The sequence below is a fragment of the Parasteatoda tepidariorum genome, chromosome 6, assembly GCF_043381705.1.
Source record: "Parasteatoda tepidariorum isolate YZ-2023 chromosome 6, CAS_Ptep_4.0, whole genome shotgun sequence".
NCBI classification, from domain to species: Eukaryota; Metazoa; Arthropoda; class Arachnida; order Araneae; family Theridiidae; genus Parasteatoda; species Parasteatoda tepidariorum.
The window spans coordinates 6,087,346-6,103,124 of record NC_092209.1 but is presented as its reverse complement, the minus strand read 5'-3'; the positions used below and the strand labels follow the sequence as shown (position 1 = coordinate 6,103,124).

At 32.1% G+C, this 15,779-nt stretch overlaps 2 protein-coding genes across 12 annotated transcripts in view; one reads left to right on the top strand and one right to left on the bottom strand.

Moving 5' to 3' along the window:
* LOC107439260 (coiled-coil domain-containing protein 92) overlaps window positions 1-15,779 on the top strand; it is an 879,443-nt gene that overhangs the window by 469,917 nt on the left and 393,747 nt on the right. The window lies entirely within an intron of this gene.
* The window catches only part of LOC107445416 (Glucose transporter 1), a 306,620-nt gene that overhangs the window by 88,278 nt on the left and 202,563 nt on the right, over window positions 1-15,779 (bottom strand). The window lies entirely within an intron of this gene.

Here is a 15,779-nt window from a genome sequence, read left to right as displayed (position 1 = left end):
ATAGTAAGATTAGAAAACAATAGTATCGAAAGATATAATAGCAGATGATAAAGCGAAGTAAGTGACTGAAAAAGAATTCACTGTTTATGTTTGGCGAGCAGTAAGGGTTGTCTCAATTTCAAACGCGGGAACGTTTCTACCTATACTCCCCGTCCTTAAATGAACTCTTCGTCCGAGGAGGTGGAGCAAAGTGTCAACTCCTGATGAACGAACTATAACTGCAAAAACGTTTCTGAAAGGTAATTTGAAATAATTGTAGGGTTTTTTGAACATTTGAGGTGACCGTAAAGCAGTCCGAAATAATTAAAGGTTAGAGGTAGATTTTTTACGTTAGAAATGACTCCTGCTGAAAAAATATCCAAAATAACTCTTAGGTTACCTGCTGATTTCACAATTTAAGAAGATCCTAGAATCACAGAAACAACCTGATAAAAATTAGTTCAAAATAACAGCAAGCAGCGAGTAACGCTCAGATAGTAGATGAAGTTCTTTTTGCATAAAGGGTGCTCTTAAATAATGTCATTCTTACACCCCTAAATTGTCCCAAAATGTAAAAATTTACAATACTCCCTAGTCACGGGTCGTGCTTTATCACATAATCATTGTATTTCAGAAAAAAAGTTCCGCGTTACAGATCACACTTCAAATTTATCTTTTAAAATTTATGCGTCATAATAATATTTGTAACTTCAGTTTTAAAGAACATTTATAAAATGATGTATTCAGTCATAAAGTAAGAATACTTTAATCATTATCAATTATGAATCTTTCTCTCGCTACGAAGACACATGCTCCCTCAACAAATTTTAATAATAAAGTTTTCTTAAAATTAAAACTTAACCAGTACTTAATTTAGATCTTAATCAGCATCGATGTTTATTGATGCAAAATAAAATCAATGAGAATACAAAACAGAAATCAGAAAGAAAAAAAAAATTGCGTAAAATAATTAAAAAGAAGAAAAACATAAGATGAGAAAAATATTTAAAACTGAATAATCTTAATATATTAACCTTGGCAATTTTAAATAATTAGTTCTTTTCTTCTCCAAAATGTGTGATATTACACTTCTTAGTACACCCTCCTTCTGCTCTCAATTTCAGGACCCTCCCCCCTCAAAGGAAGACACCGTTTGAGGACCATCAAGTGAAAAATTTCTCAATTCTGATGATATGGAGAGCCATATGATGAACCATCAATGCAAAATAAAAATTCTGATGATATTTGAGGACCATCAAGTAAACAATTGCTCGATTCTGATGATATGGAGAGTCATATGATGAACCATCGAAGTAAAATAAAAATTCTGATGATATTTGAGGACCATCAAGTAAACAATTTCTCGATTCTGTTGATATGGAGAGCCATATGATGAACCATCAATGTGAAATGAAAATTCTGATGATATTTGAGGACCATCAAGTAGACAGAAATTGCCTGATTCTGATGATTATAAATTAAATCAAATTTAAAATTTATGTCTAGTTTACCGTATGCCAGATGTGAAAGGTTAAATATATTACCTTTTTCTTTCTTCCTATTCTTCTAAGAAGGACTCAACTCTTAAAGTTGTTTTTTGAAGACTCTTTCGTTATAGTAAACGCTTTTTTTGTGAAAAATATGCTATTTTGCTAACTACTGTGGGTTTGTAAATATTTTTTCGTGACTGTTTGGAGTAGTTTAACTCATCTTTAGCCAGCGTCCAATCATTAGGAAATAGTACAAAACACCAGGATGAAGAAAAGCTGAGCTATGTGAACACGAAAAGAGTTTGGGGTCTATTTTATTGATATTTAAAAAAAACATTTCAATGCTGCATTATCTGGGCTCACAAATATTTGCAAAACTTCAGAATCTTTATTTTTGATAATTTTCACCTCCGTGAAAAAATCTATCAAAATTGATGGTTTTTTATAAAAAAAAACTTAAGTGATTAGTACGTTTTAACGACAAGATAATTCTTTACGGCGAAATGGCATAAACTCTAATTAAAAATTAGCATTAAATGTAAGGCACTTAGTTTAGCCTTAAGCTAACTTAGCTTTGTTTTAAGTAAGGCACTTCAAATGTGGCTTCTTTTTTATTTTCCTCAGCGAAAGAGCTTCGAAAGATACTTTTAAGATAAATAAATGACGCAGATTTGCAACTGGAAATCAATTTTCCTTCCACACAAAAGTCTGAATCAGCTTTATTGCTCATTGCTGAGTATTACAAATTTACTGCACATAGATGAGTACAAAGCAGTAAAACGTCCCAGCAACATTAATGCGCTGTTTTTTTCCGGTTTTTACCTAAAACTCGTTAAATACAACCCAACATAAATCAGAACTTTTTAAGGATCAATACAGGACATCCACCGCATATCATTAAATTCACGGTGCAACACAAAAAAAAAAGAAAGAAAAGAAATAGATCGGGGTTGGGGCAAGATATCCGCATGACGATAAAATACACGAAGGCGGTGGAACAAAAGCTTAAACAGAATTGAAAAATCGAACGAAAGGCGGAATATATCAAGCCCAGGCGCTAACATAGAAACCTTTTCATCCTTTTTTCATTGGACAAGAAAAATAAATTTTAGATTCTATTGCAATTGGGCTGAAAAAAAAGTTCGAAAACAGAAGTATTTCAGGGAGTGATCGAGGCAGATTAGGAAATCATGCTTTTTCATTCTGATTAATATATAAAAATTTCCCACTGCCTCTTAAATTTCATCTCGCCTCCGAAACCATTTGCATAAATTTGTTTTCGAAATGGATAAACGCGGTTTCATTTCATCAGACTATTTAAGGTTCTAAAATTTGAGCTGTCTATGCATTTTTCAAAATCGTAGTACGTATATTCTATCATAAAGATAAAAAATTTTAGCTTGTTTATTTCAATCAATATTTTGGTATTGTTTTGTTTTTGGAATCTGACAGGTAAGCGTTCTAAATTAGAACGATTGTTTGAAGAAAAAAAAAAAGAATGAAAAAATAGTAAGATTAGAAAACAATTCTTACCACAAATTCAAGTTTCAAGACATATTAAGTATTATTAATAAGAACATTTTAACAAGTATTAATATAAAAAAGAAAAGCATTATTAACGAAAAGTATTATTTACAAAGAAGCATCAAGTATTATTTATGAAGTATTAAATATTGTTAAGAACAAATGTTAATATTAAGAAATTTCAACAAACAAGTATTATGCACAAATGGTGTAAACACAGAACATTATTATTTACGACGAATATTATTATCAAAATAATTAAGAGCTGAAACATGTTACTTTAAAAACAAACCCATCTACATGCCATTCTAGAATGATAATGCAAACATCTATATTAGTTAACTACATTATATACTTCTATATTAGCTCTATAGTCCTATATTATATACTTCTATATTAATTATATTCTCAAATGCACTTCATTTAGAGAAAGGGCCTTTTTTTCAAATGAAAACAATTGAAATAAGCTTGACTAAGTAAAAAAAGATTTGTTAATAATTGCTAAATCTTGTTAAATAAGTTCTAATTTTTTTGTAATTAAATTCACTAATATTAAGACAAATCTTATCAAATATTATATATCCGATCTTCTCGTAGTAAGGCTATTAATATGTTGTCAAATTAATGAATATTCTGAAAGCTTTAGTCTTTAATTTTGTTAAAGCTCTATAATCTGAAAAAGAGTAACAGTTGTCATACCTTCAAAATTAATTCGTCAGATTTTGATACTTGTTCTAACATCAAAGATTAATCTGCGACCCATACGATGTTTACTTTTTTTCCAAAATTATTCTACAAAATACACATTTAGGACGGTGATTATTGAACACCCCGTCTTTTTGTACTGTTTAAGAAATTCTAGATACAAAACAAGTTGCAGCATTCGATCAGGAAAATCCAACAGGTAAAGCCAATAACCCAAAACACAATTTTCCAAAAACTCAGTAAAAGGGGAAGAGAGGGGAAAGCAATCGAGAAAATTGAGCAAGAAATATGCGCACACGTGACATCCCCTACACGCAATATCACATATACATATATTTATATGGAGGACGATACTGGACAGTCTGGGGCTTCGCACAGTGGAGATTGATTAAAAATGTCACCCGCACCCCTCTGACAAATAGGTTTTTTGGGACGGCGACACACCCTCGATCACTTCCACTTCATTCCCCCCCACCCACTCTCTTACAGAGACTATGAAAATGATGAAGATCCCTGTGATAGGGGAGAAGTGTGTGATGGTGAAGCACGACCACTTCACAATCCTCTTAGAAAGATGAAGTCGTTCCTTAAGGGTGGGTGTAAGAATAAAGGAAGATGAAGATTTCGTTTCGGATTCGAGATAACCTATAAAAGAATTAGAATAAAAAAGGTACACTCTCATTCAAATTGCAATAAGTGTCAGAGAAAATATAGATATAATATGAAAGAGTAGAGAGTTATTATCGCGTTATAATGGGTCTCCATGGTTTCTCTCAACACAAGTACGAAAAAATACATATAATTACACACAAATATGGATATCAGACCCCACCGCCCTACCTCCCTATCCTCCCTCCTCTAATACCTACTATACCGTTCTTAGTGACATTTTTTTAGCTTTTAAGTCATTTTCTTCATCGTTTCTCTTAAGACAAATACGGAAAAATACTCTATAATTATGCACAAATATGTGTACAAGAACCAAGTGCCCTTCCTTCAATCCTTGTAAACTAGTAACTATATCCTGTCCTTTTTAAAACTTTTAAGCCATTTTCTTCATTTCATTTTACACAAATGAGAAAAAATGCACACAAGTATGCAAATATGTCCAAACATGCATACTAAATCCAAGCGCCTAACTTCAAATCCTTGTAAACTAGTTACTATACCGTTCTTACTAATATCATATTATTTTTCTATCTTGGAAGGGGGAGTCGGTAGGGCATATACAAATAATGCTAAAACTAGCCTTTTTTGATTAAATTTTTTCAACATCTAAACAAGATAATGATTCAGTTTGTTTCCACAGAATATTTACATATCCATACTTGTGTGATGCTGCTACATCACACGTGCGACGATATTCAACTCAATAGTTTTTTCAGTTTTAGTTTTCAATAGTTTTTTCAGTTAACCTCAATTGCCTTCTACTACATTTAAATTGATCAATTGATCTTTGATTTTTCATATCGATTATTCCCACCTTAAATTTAACCAAGTAGCGCTTTGCTCCTAACAACGCTCTCATTTTTTTAAAAACTTTTAGGCACTCGCCTTCCAGTTGAATAGCTAGTATTTCACCTTTTTTAAAAAAAATACAAGATGCAAATATATTTAAATTAAAGTTTATCAAATGGATTTAAAGATAAATTACATTTTATTTCAATTTGAAAGTTAGCGAATTAAGATGGTCAACACGTGTGCCTTGTCGCTAATAGTTGGCGAGTTTTCATAGTAGCACTCACCAAATCTACGATGATCCTGATGTTTACAAGTCGTTGATTCTCGAATTTCCCTTTTAAAAAGAAGGAAGTCTCGTCTGATTCAAAAATATGATATAAAATTCGTGTTACACGTGGGCGATAGAATGCCATTTCAAAGGGAGCCATCTCCATCAATGAACCTTTACCAGTGATATCTACGAAATAAAGCGAAGTTAGTAATTTAAACCATATGTCCTCTATGATTCTATTTCAACAGCAATTGACCAGCAACAGAATCTGGAGATCCTTCTGGAACGTAGGATCAGGTTTGACTCAATCATTTGGACTCGTGTTTTTTTAAAACTATACGATCTTCTATTTATCCTTTTATATAATTCCTGCGATGACTGTTGTTCACCTTTTTTTACGTAATGATCCATTCCCTTATTTATTTAAATTACTTAAATCGTAACTGCACGATACTTCGTAAAATCTTTAAAAACATATCTTAGGCAGAACATTTTTAAAATTTTTTTTTATGAACTGAGAACCTTTAATTCTTAAAAAAGTTTCATTAAAAAACCTTTATAACTCAAAAATTATTCCTGTTAACGATAACACATTATCACAGTATACAACCGATATAATCTTAAAAATCCCCAAACAACTTCANACCAAATCTACGATGATCCTGATTGTTACAAGTCGTTGATTCTCGAATTTCCCTTTTAAAAAAGAAGGAAGTCTCGTCTGATTCAAAAATATGATACAAAGTTCGCGTTACTCGTGAGCGATTGAATGCCATCTTCATGAATTGAACCTTTACCAGTGATATCTACGAAATAAAGTGAAGTTAGTAATTTAAACCATGTGTCCTCTATGATTCAATTTCAACAGCAATTGACCAGCAACAGAATCTGGGGATCCTTCTGGAACGAAGGATCAGGTAACTCATTTGGACTTATGTTTTTTTTAAAACTATACGATCTTCTATTTATCCTTTTATGTAATTCCTGCGATGACTGTTGTTCACCTTTTTTTATTTAATGATCCATTCCCTTATTTATTTAAATTACATAAATCATAACTGTACGATACTTCGTAAAATCTTTAAAAACATATCTTAGGCAGAACATTTTTAAATTTTTTTTTATGAACTGAGAACCTTTAATTCTTAAAAAAGTTTCATTAAAAAAACTTTATAACTCAAAAATTATTCCTGTTAACGATAACACATTATCACGGTATACAACCGATATAATCTTAAAAATCCCCAAACAACTTCAAAGCGATATCATAAGTAGCTTTTTAGGAAAGTTACATCGAAGAAGGTCAGTTTTAGCCTTACAGACTCCTTTATCGTTTCTCTTAACACAAAAAAATGCATATAATTAAGCACAAATGTGCGCAAATATGTGTACAAGATGTAAAATATTATGTGCTTATGCGCATCGTATTTTTTGTTAAATAACTTACTTATTATATATCAGTTTGAAGATGGCAACGAGAAGAGTTTTTGTGGTTGCCATGGTAAGTTTAGAATGTAAATAATAGTTTTTTGAGTAAGAGATTTGTTTTTTTTTGGAGCTGCGATGCTGTAATTTTATTGTTTAGTCAATAAATCTTCCTTTTATATTAAACATAATAGTAGAGTTTTAATTATTTAATTCGAAGTCCTTTGAGTTTTGTTTGAGGTCAGTAAGTATTTTGTATTTTTTGACACAAGACATAAACATCCTTCTATAAGTCCTTGTAAACTAGTTATTATACCGGTCTTAGAAATATTTTGCCCCTTTTGGCCTTTTAAGTCATTTTCATGCCATTTAACAAAATTTAAAACCCTTTAATGATCTTATCAGTAAAACAACGAGACATAATTAATCTCAATAACTAAAGCTAGGAGCCCTGGTGGCTGAGAGGATCGAGCGTTCGCCTCCCAATGAGGCGAACCAGGCTCTAATCTCAGCGATGGCTGGTCTATATGCCGATATGGTCTATATGCTGGTCTATATGCTCTCCACTCTCCAACAACCACAGTGCTGACATAAAATATTCTCTGTGGTAGACGGATCATTGCTTAGAGTCCCCTTGCCGTCAGGATAACCGTGGGAGGTTTACGTGGCTTTCCTCTTTATATAACGCAAATGCGGATTAGTTCCATCAAAGAATCCTCCAAGAAGGCAAACTTTCTCCCAATACTTGATCCCGGAGTTCCCTTGTCTTCTAGATTGGGTTCAAAAATACAAGGCTACGGAGTTGAATGTGGACAGTCGTAAACTCAATATCGGATCAGCTGTTCAACGACGGTTATAAAATAAAATATAAAATAGTTACAGCTCAAAAGGAAAAAACCTTGTCTATGTCAATGATTTTTAATGATGTGGCTGGGNATTCTGCACCCGGCACGCAACAACCACAGTGCTGACGTAAAATATTCTCTGTGGTAGACGGATCATTGCTTAGAGTCCCCTTGCCGTCAGGATAACCGTGGGAGGTTTACGTGGTTTTCCTCTCTATATAACGCAAATGCGTATTAGTTCCATCAAAGAATCCTCCAAGAAGGCAAACTTTCTCCCAATACTTGATCCAGGAGTTCCCTTGTCTTCTAGATTGGGTTCAAAAATACAAGGCTACGGAGTTGAATGAGGACAGTCGTAAACTCAATATCGGATCAGCTGTTCAACGACGGTTATAAAATAAAATATAAAATAGCTACAGCTCAAAAAGAAAAAACCTTTTCTATGTCAATGATTTTTAATGATTTTGAAAACTTTAATGATTTTCGATGATTTATGAATTTTGTTTTATTTTTTACTTTTTGCTTCTTTGCTAATCGAAATAAAAGTATATTTTTGTTCTTTTCAATACTATTAATAATAAAAAAGTTTAAAGTGTTAGCTAAAACAAGAATCTATCTATTTTATATAATAATTTTATTACAATTTATTTTTAATATTTTTTCTCTCGAAAAAAACAGAAATGGAAAAAAAGAAAAAATTTGTTTAATAAAGCAAAAAATAAATTAAAATATATGCATGCAGTAATTAGATTTTTGTATATTACATATTAAGAAGCAAAATAAAGTTATATAAGAGCAAACAAAATTTTTTTTAATTGTGACTATCTGAAATATTGTTTAGAAATAAAATGATTTTCTTAAATCAAAAAAGGTACTATTCTTTTTGTTTTCAATGTAATGAATCTAGAAGAATATTTAATGTTCTTGCTACAATAAACTTTCTCAGCGAGAATGATTATTGTGAAGCAGAACAAATATTCTCTTTTCAAGCGCACGAAAGAAATAATTTATTCTTTGAATGAAAAAAAAATTCTCTCTTTTAATAACTCATCAAACGATTTTCTTTTCCTCTCTTTTCCTCTTTGCGACTTGAAATAAAAAAAAACAGATTTTTGTTCTTTTCAATACTGTTGATAATAAAAGAAATAAAAACGAAGTCCTTAGGCTTAAAGAATAAATGATATAAGAAAGAAGAAAAAAAAACAATTTCAAAAAGAAGTCATGACTGTAACTGCAGTTCACAGCAAAAGAGACGTTAAAAAGTTATACAGCATTGTAACCAAATAAAAGGAATTGTTTTAATTTTTTGTCGTTAAACTGTAACTATGGAACGAGATTCCATTGTGTTAGGGAGACTGAAAAAACTCATTTACGAACGATAGAAGAGAACTTCATTTAGAATCCAATCTTCAAGGATTATTTTTTTCCAAATAAAACACTGTAATTTTCACTTTAATGAGGTCTTCATCTTTAATATATTAACTTTAACTTAAATTACCTTCGCGATTTCTAAATTAGCATAGATTGCCAACGCAACATATGAAGAAAGTGAATAGTCTATTAGAAATGTTGCTGAATGGTGCCTATCAAGATTATTATTGTATAAGATCTATTAATTAAATTTTTATATAGTATTTATTAAGTTTATTTTTGAATAGCATCTATTAAGAACAGATCTGCGTAGCATCTATTAAGAACAGATCTGCATAGCATCTATTAAGAACAGATCTGCATAGCATCTATTGAGAACATTTCTCAATAACATCCATTTAGAATATTGCTGAATAGCATACGTTAAGAATATTGCTGCACAGCATCTATTTAGAATATTGATAAATAGCCTTCATTAAGAATATTGTTAAATAGCCTTCATTAAGAATATTGCCGAATAGCACTTATTAATATGTTGTTTACTTCACATTAAAAATAATCTTAAGCTTTTCTTAACAAAATACAATTTTATTGAGAATTTCTACAAAAATGGGAATATCTTCAGAATTTTTGCTGACATTTAACAGACATTCTGAATACCTGTAAGGTGAATGAAACTTTTCAGGAGAAATTCTTGAGAATACAGAGTTAATGTTATTAAAAAAATATTAAGAATTTTTTTTTAATATTTTCATCTCAATTTCGATTCTATGATTCTTTTCAGTTCACACAAAATTTGTGATAATTTCGATATCATCCTAAAATGAAATTTCTGTTGTTGTCTTGGTTTAATTCTGCTAAGATTTCAAATATCTCCAATTACAGTATATAGTTTAGAGGTTTTCTGATTTACTTTTTTGTCAAGAAACATTCACCTCAACTGTAATAAGAAATGTACTGTAGTATAGTAAGAAATAAAAATGTACAGCAATCAGAAATTTCCTAATCATTTTCTCCTTCTACCCCAGCGAAATAGCAATAATTTTAGATTAAAAAAAAACAAAACGTAATGCTATAATTTTGGGAAAGTGAGCTCTCTGGTAAAGTGGGTGACTGTAAGTGTGCGTCAAAAAAGTTCGAAGACTATCACTGTGACCGACACTCCCGATGAATGCTGGCAATACGTGTAAACTTTACTGATGAGAGAGAGAATGTATAAATGAAAGTTAAAGTCTATAAACTTTGAGTTTTAAACAAAAGGCTTTGAGTTTTAAACAGTCACCCTAAGAAAGAAGGAAGGAAAACCATCCTAGTTTACGTTTGTACGTTAAGCTCTACAAATATTACTTATCTGATTGTTTTTTAATGATTTTACAATTTTAAAATACAATTTCTCATTGATTTCATTAACTTCTTTACCTACTATGGGGTTTGTTGCTTAAATTTTCCAATTATTATTATTATTATAAAGTGTTTTTCTTCATAGATGGCAACAATGAAATTTAATTTGCTTTATATATTTCTTACCAATGATTTTATACGATAAAGCTGAAAGCACGTTCGCCATATATATATTTTGCTATATATAGCCTTTCTTTGATTAAATGGCTCAATCTCTGGTAATTTATTAAAATCAATAAAATATCGAGGATTTATATTCCAGGATTAATAGCTTCTTGAACCATGAAGAAAATCGAAAAGAAAACAAAAAGTTTTTTTATATTTTTATATTTAACAATTCTCCCTCCCTGTTTAAGTAGGGGGAAATTGCTATAAGCATTTTCCCTGCCTTGAACATTCAATATCAACATTTTTCGATTTCCACAAAAACAAACCTTTTTGGTTTTGTAAGTAGTTCGGAGAGTATAGTAGAATAATGCAAACATCGTTCGTAATCGTTAAATTGTAGAATGAATGAAGAAAACTGACGACTCCATAAAAAGCAATGAAAAGGTTTGAATGTCGCTAAAAGCCATGAAATCGAGGGAATTAAGTTGACTCTTTCGATCCCAGAACCTTTCTTTCCCCAAAAGAGATTAAAGAAAAAGAAATAAAAGAGAACACCATCTTCACACGAAGAGATCACAGTATTAAAAAAGGGCACCATTTAACGCTAAAGGATCCGTGGTACACCCAGCCAGAGTACAAATCAAACAACCCACACGCTAAAGTGAAGCCAATCAACCGAGACATAACATGTCCAAACACGATGTAATACAAGCTTTTAACGTGTGTGTGGAGGAAAAACTCTTCTTTTACAAACACTATGTTCATTGGCTGCCTTTTAACGCAATTAAGGTTGAACTCTTGGCGACTCAATGGGTCGTTATGTCTCCCCACGCCAAGAGATCCATTTAATGGTGGAATAAAAAGCAATTTTTCATTCATTGGATATCATGTTTATGCCTTCCATAGAACGGAGCCAATAGTGCATCAAATAATTGCGTAAAGTCTTTTTTCTCTCTTTCTTTTCATGTAGCCTCCTTTTCTTTCTCTCATTTCAAAGAAATACTGATTTTCTCCTTCGAATAATACGTGCAATATTCATTACAAACTTTTTTGAAACTCTAGCATCAAGATTAATAATTAAATGTCGTCTGGGCTTTGGGACAGAAAAATAACTTAAATATTTTAAAAGTTATTAAATTATTTAAAAAATCGCCAAGTTGGCGAAATTTTTTTACCTTGATCAAATTAACGAAATTAATGAAACAATCGTAAATTTTTGTGAATTTTTATGAGCCCAAATAATGCAACGTTGGAGTAATATTTAAAATATTAAAAATTATATTAGCGTATTCTACCATTTTCAGAATCAGCATAGAGGGCGCTGCTTAGAGATATTCTGAACTGTTAGGAGAAGTTTTGTCTAACTGCTAGCAGCACTTATGTAAGCGTCGTTGAACAGCCGACCCAATGTTATGGGTTTACGACTATTCATGTTCAACTCCGTAACCTTGTCATTTTGAACCCAATCCAGAAGACAAGGGAACTCCTGGATCGAGTAGTGGAGAGAAATGTGCCTTCGTGGAGGACTGTTTGATGGAGCTAACCCGCATTTGCGTTACATGGAGAGAAAGAAAACGAGAACCTCCCACGGTTAGTCTGTCGGCAAGGGGACTCTAACTCATGATCCGTCTACCACTGAGGATATTTCTTGTCAGCACTGTGGTCGGTGCATGCCGGATGTGGAATTCGACTCCGGTTCGCCTCATTGGAAGGCGAAAGTTCTATCCCCTCAGCCATCGCGGCTCGTAATATTATATAATATTATACTCGCGTTTGTATAAAGTGCATAGATTATTTGTAAATTTATACAATTTTACTTCAAAGTAGTTCCTAATAAGGTCTCTTTAAAAAGGGACAGGAGCAAAATCAAAGCTTGACGACTATTCATTTCAACATCAAATCTACTAATAAATACATTGACCTAACTTGCTATTAACATGGGTAGAAAAATTTCATGATCTTATAAAACCTTAGTTATCAAGTATGGTAAAAATCACGCAATTTAATTTCAAGATAATCTAGATCATTGGTTCCTAAAAATGTTCCGCGGAACCCTGGTGTTCCAGTGAAGAGTTAAAGAACTCCGAGAACTAGAAACCTTTTTTTTTCTTAACGGCGATGATTATTTAACAGCAAATGTGTTTAGACTCAATCAAAAGTTCAACTTAAACAATATTTCAGTTCTTTTTAAAACTTTTCTTTTGTGTTTGCATAGTATTTTTTGTCTGTTCACGGTTTCGAAACGGAACTCTAGGTCGAATCTTTTGTAACTCTCGAACCATTTGTACTAGGATTCTGAAATTTGGACCCAGTGCAAATAGAAAAACAAATCCAAACATTTAAAAATATATTTTTTTTTTCTAACAACAATTTATTGAATACATTATGAAAAAATATGCATTGATACAGAGTTACATAAGTATATTTAATCGAACTTTTTAATACAATATACCTAAATACGATAATAAAGATCTATTTTCTCTCTCATATACACTAAAAACAAATTCAGAATTAGACTCTCTATCGCTCCAAATCGGCAAATTCAACTGCTTGATACAAAAAGTAGTTTTAAAACTATCGCTGATCAATAATGAAAAAAAGGAAGAAAACAATAAATATTTTCAACATTCAGTGAAATTTATATCGGGAGCTCTTCGTTCCTCAGAAAAATGGTAGTTGATCATTCTTAAGAAGTTATTTATATCAACTTCAAAATTGCTATCGAAATTACATGATTTTTCGCAAATTATTTTAATTTTAGTCAGTGTCATTTTCCAATGAAAATGCCACTTCTGTTGGCGTCATAAAAAGACGAATCCATGAATGAAATTTAGATTTATAAAATAATCCCAACTGATAATTATGTGTTAAAACAAATTTGGCAAATATGAGTGATAGAGCAATGGTAGCTCAGGGGATAGAACGTTCGCCTCCCAATGAAGTGACCAGGGTTCGATCCCAGAGATAGCGGGTCGATTCGAATTCCGCATCCGGCTCGCACCGACCACAGTGCTGACGTTACATATCCTCAGTGGTAGACGGATCATGAGTTAGAGTCCCCTTGCCGTCAGGCTAACCATGGGAGGTTTTCGGGGGTTTTCCTCTCCATGTAACGCAAATGCGGGTTAGCTCCATTAAAAAGTCTTCCACGAAGGCACATTTCTCCCCAATACTCGATCCAGGAGTTCCCTTGTCTTCTGGATTGGGTTCAAAATGACAAGGTTACGGGGTTGAACATGAGTAGACGTAAATCCATAAAATTGGGTCGGCTGTTCAACGACGGTTATAAAATAAAATAAAAACACGAGTATAGCAGTTAGACAAAACTTGTCCTAACAGTCCGGAATATCTTTAATTTATTTTTTGCTAAAAATCATTTTGAGACAAAATTCTGTTCGACAAAGTTATCTGGTCCAAGAAGGAAAAAAAAGTGCGCACTTCTGACCTTTTTTTTAAAAAATCTTTAAGAGCATTTGTGACCCATATATTAAGATTTGAGGAATTTCCTGTTCTCAAAGATTTTGGAAGTTTTTGTAGAGAACGATTAAAATTCGAGAATTGTCTTCAAGACTTGAGGACGTCTGGTCATCTTACTATAGGGTAAACATGGGGTGTGCCGACAAGGTATTGCCCTCGGCGGAAAATTTATTTTAATTCTCGCCTTTAAAATTAATTTTAATATCTATATCTATATGAATAAGTGTCAAGACATCTATATGAAAACGCATTCAATATTCAGATATTTTATGAAAAAAAATTAATTTTGAGACAACGATTACACTGTTTGACACCTTTATCATGCTACTATAAAAAAATTTTGCACTAAAAAAAGTATGATTCGCAGACTTATTTTTTAAACCCTTCCTTATAGTTAGCTAATTCATAAGAAAGCTAATTCATAACTTTGGAAAACAATTGCCCGTATTGACAAAAATGTCTATTTTATGAAAAATTAAAGTTAAATATTCATATATTTTTGTGGGAAAAAATATTTTTGAGACTACGATCACAATTGATACCTACTGGAAAATTTTTCACACTACTGTTAAATGAAATAAGATGTATTTTTTAAACGCTTCCTTATAGTTAGCTAATTCATAAGAAACACTATTAATTTTGGAAGACAATTGCCCGTTATTATGATAGTTAAGTCCAGCAAGGAACCACAAGTAGTTCGGAAGAGCATGGGGTGACTAATCGAATTCGAATGTGTACTTAACTTATCCTGTAAACAATGCGGGGGATGATGATTCAGTGACCAGATATCGGCCGCTGTAGCATTTGCCGATGAGATCGATCGGCTAATCTTCGCGGTGCATAACGAGGATGAATTTATTGGATAATCTACGGAATGGCAAATAGTGTACCTGACCATTAAGGGGAATAATTGTGTGGACAATGACCGTCAATAGCCATTCGCTTCTTGGAGATCCTTTCAATTTGTTGAGTGCTGAATCGTCTTGAATCCAAGTTTAATGAAGGGCAAAGATTGATACCGGATGTTTTGTAGTGTTCGAACTTAACATTAATTTTTAGAACCCTTTAAAAAGAAATGAAGTGAAAACAAAAACGGAGAATAGAGCACACGAATTTTTAAATGAGGAAAAAAAGGTCTATAAACATGACGAATCATTGTTCTTACAACTCTAACATCTCACAATGTACCGTTTATATCATTGATGTGCCTCTACACTGTAAAAAATTCAGTAAAATTTTAAGCAGTAATTTGTACAAAGTTTCTCATTATCCCAAAGTTTAGTTAAAAGAAAGGTCATTTTATTTTAGTTCCACCATAAACTGTGAAGTATGATCGAGAAATACTTTCATGGTGCAACTGACAGCACCAAAATTTAGTAAAAGACAAATTTTTGACGGTGACTAAACTGAACGATATTTGTTTACGACGCCCTGTTTTCTTTACAATTCGGTCTGGGTGTATTGGGACGACTAATGCATGTTGTTTCAAGATTCCACTTATTTAGGTAAATGCCTTAGTTGCACAAATTAAAGTTCATTTCTTTTATGTTGCCGTTTTAAATTTGTTTGGTGGAATAAAAGGGTTAGACGTATGTCATAAAAGGACTAATTTAAGCAAAATAGTTTTATTAAGTCAAATAGCAACCTTGGCTTGCATTTGAGAGCTTTAAAAATACCTAAAAAAGGAGCAACCCACCTCTGCTTTTATATAGTATAAAAAAA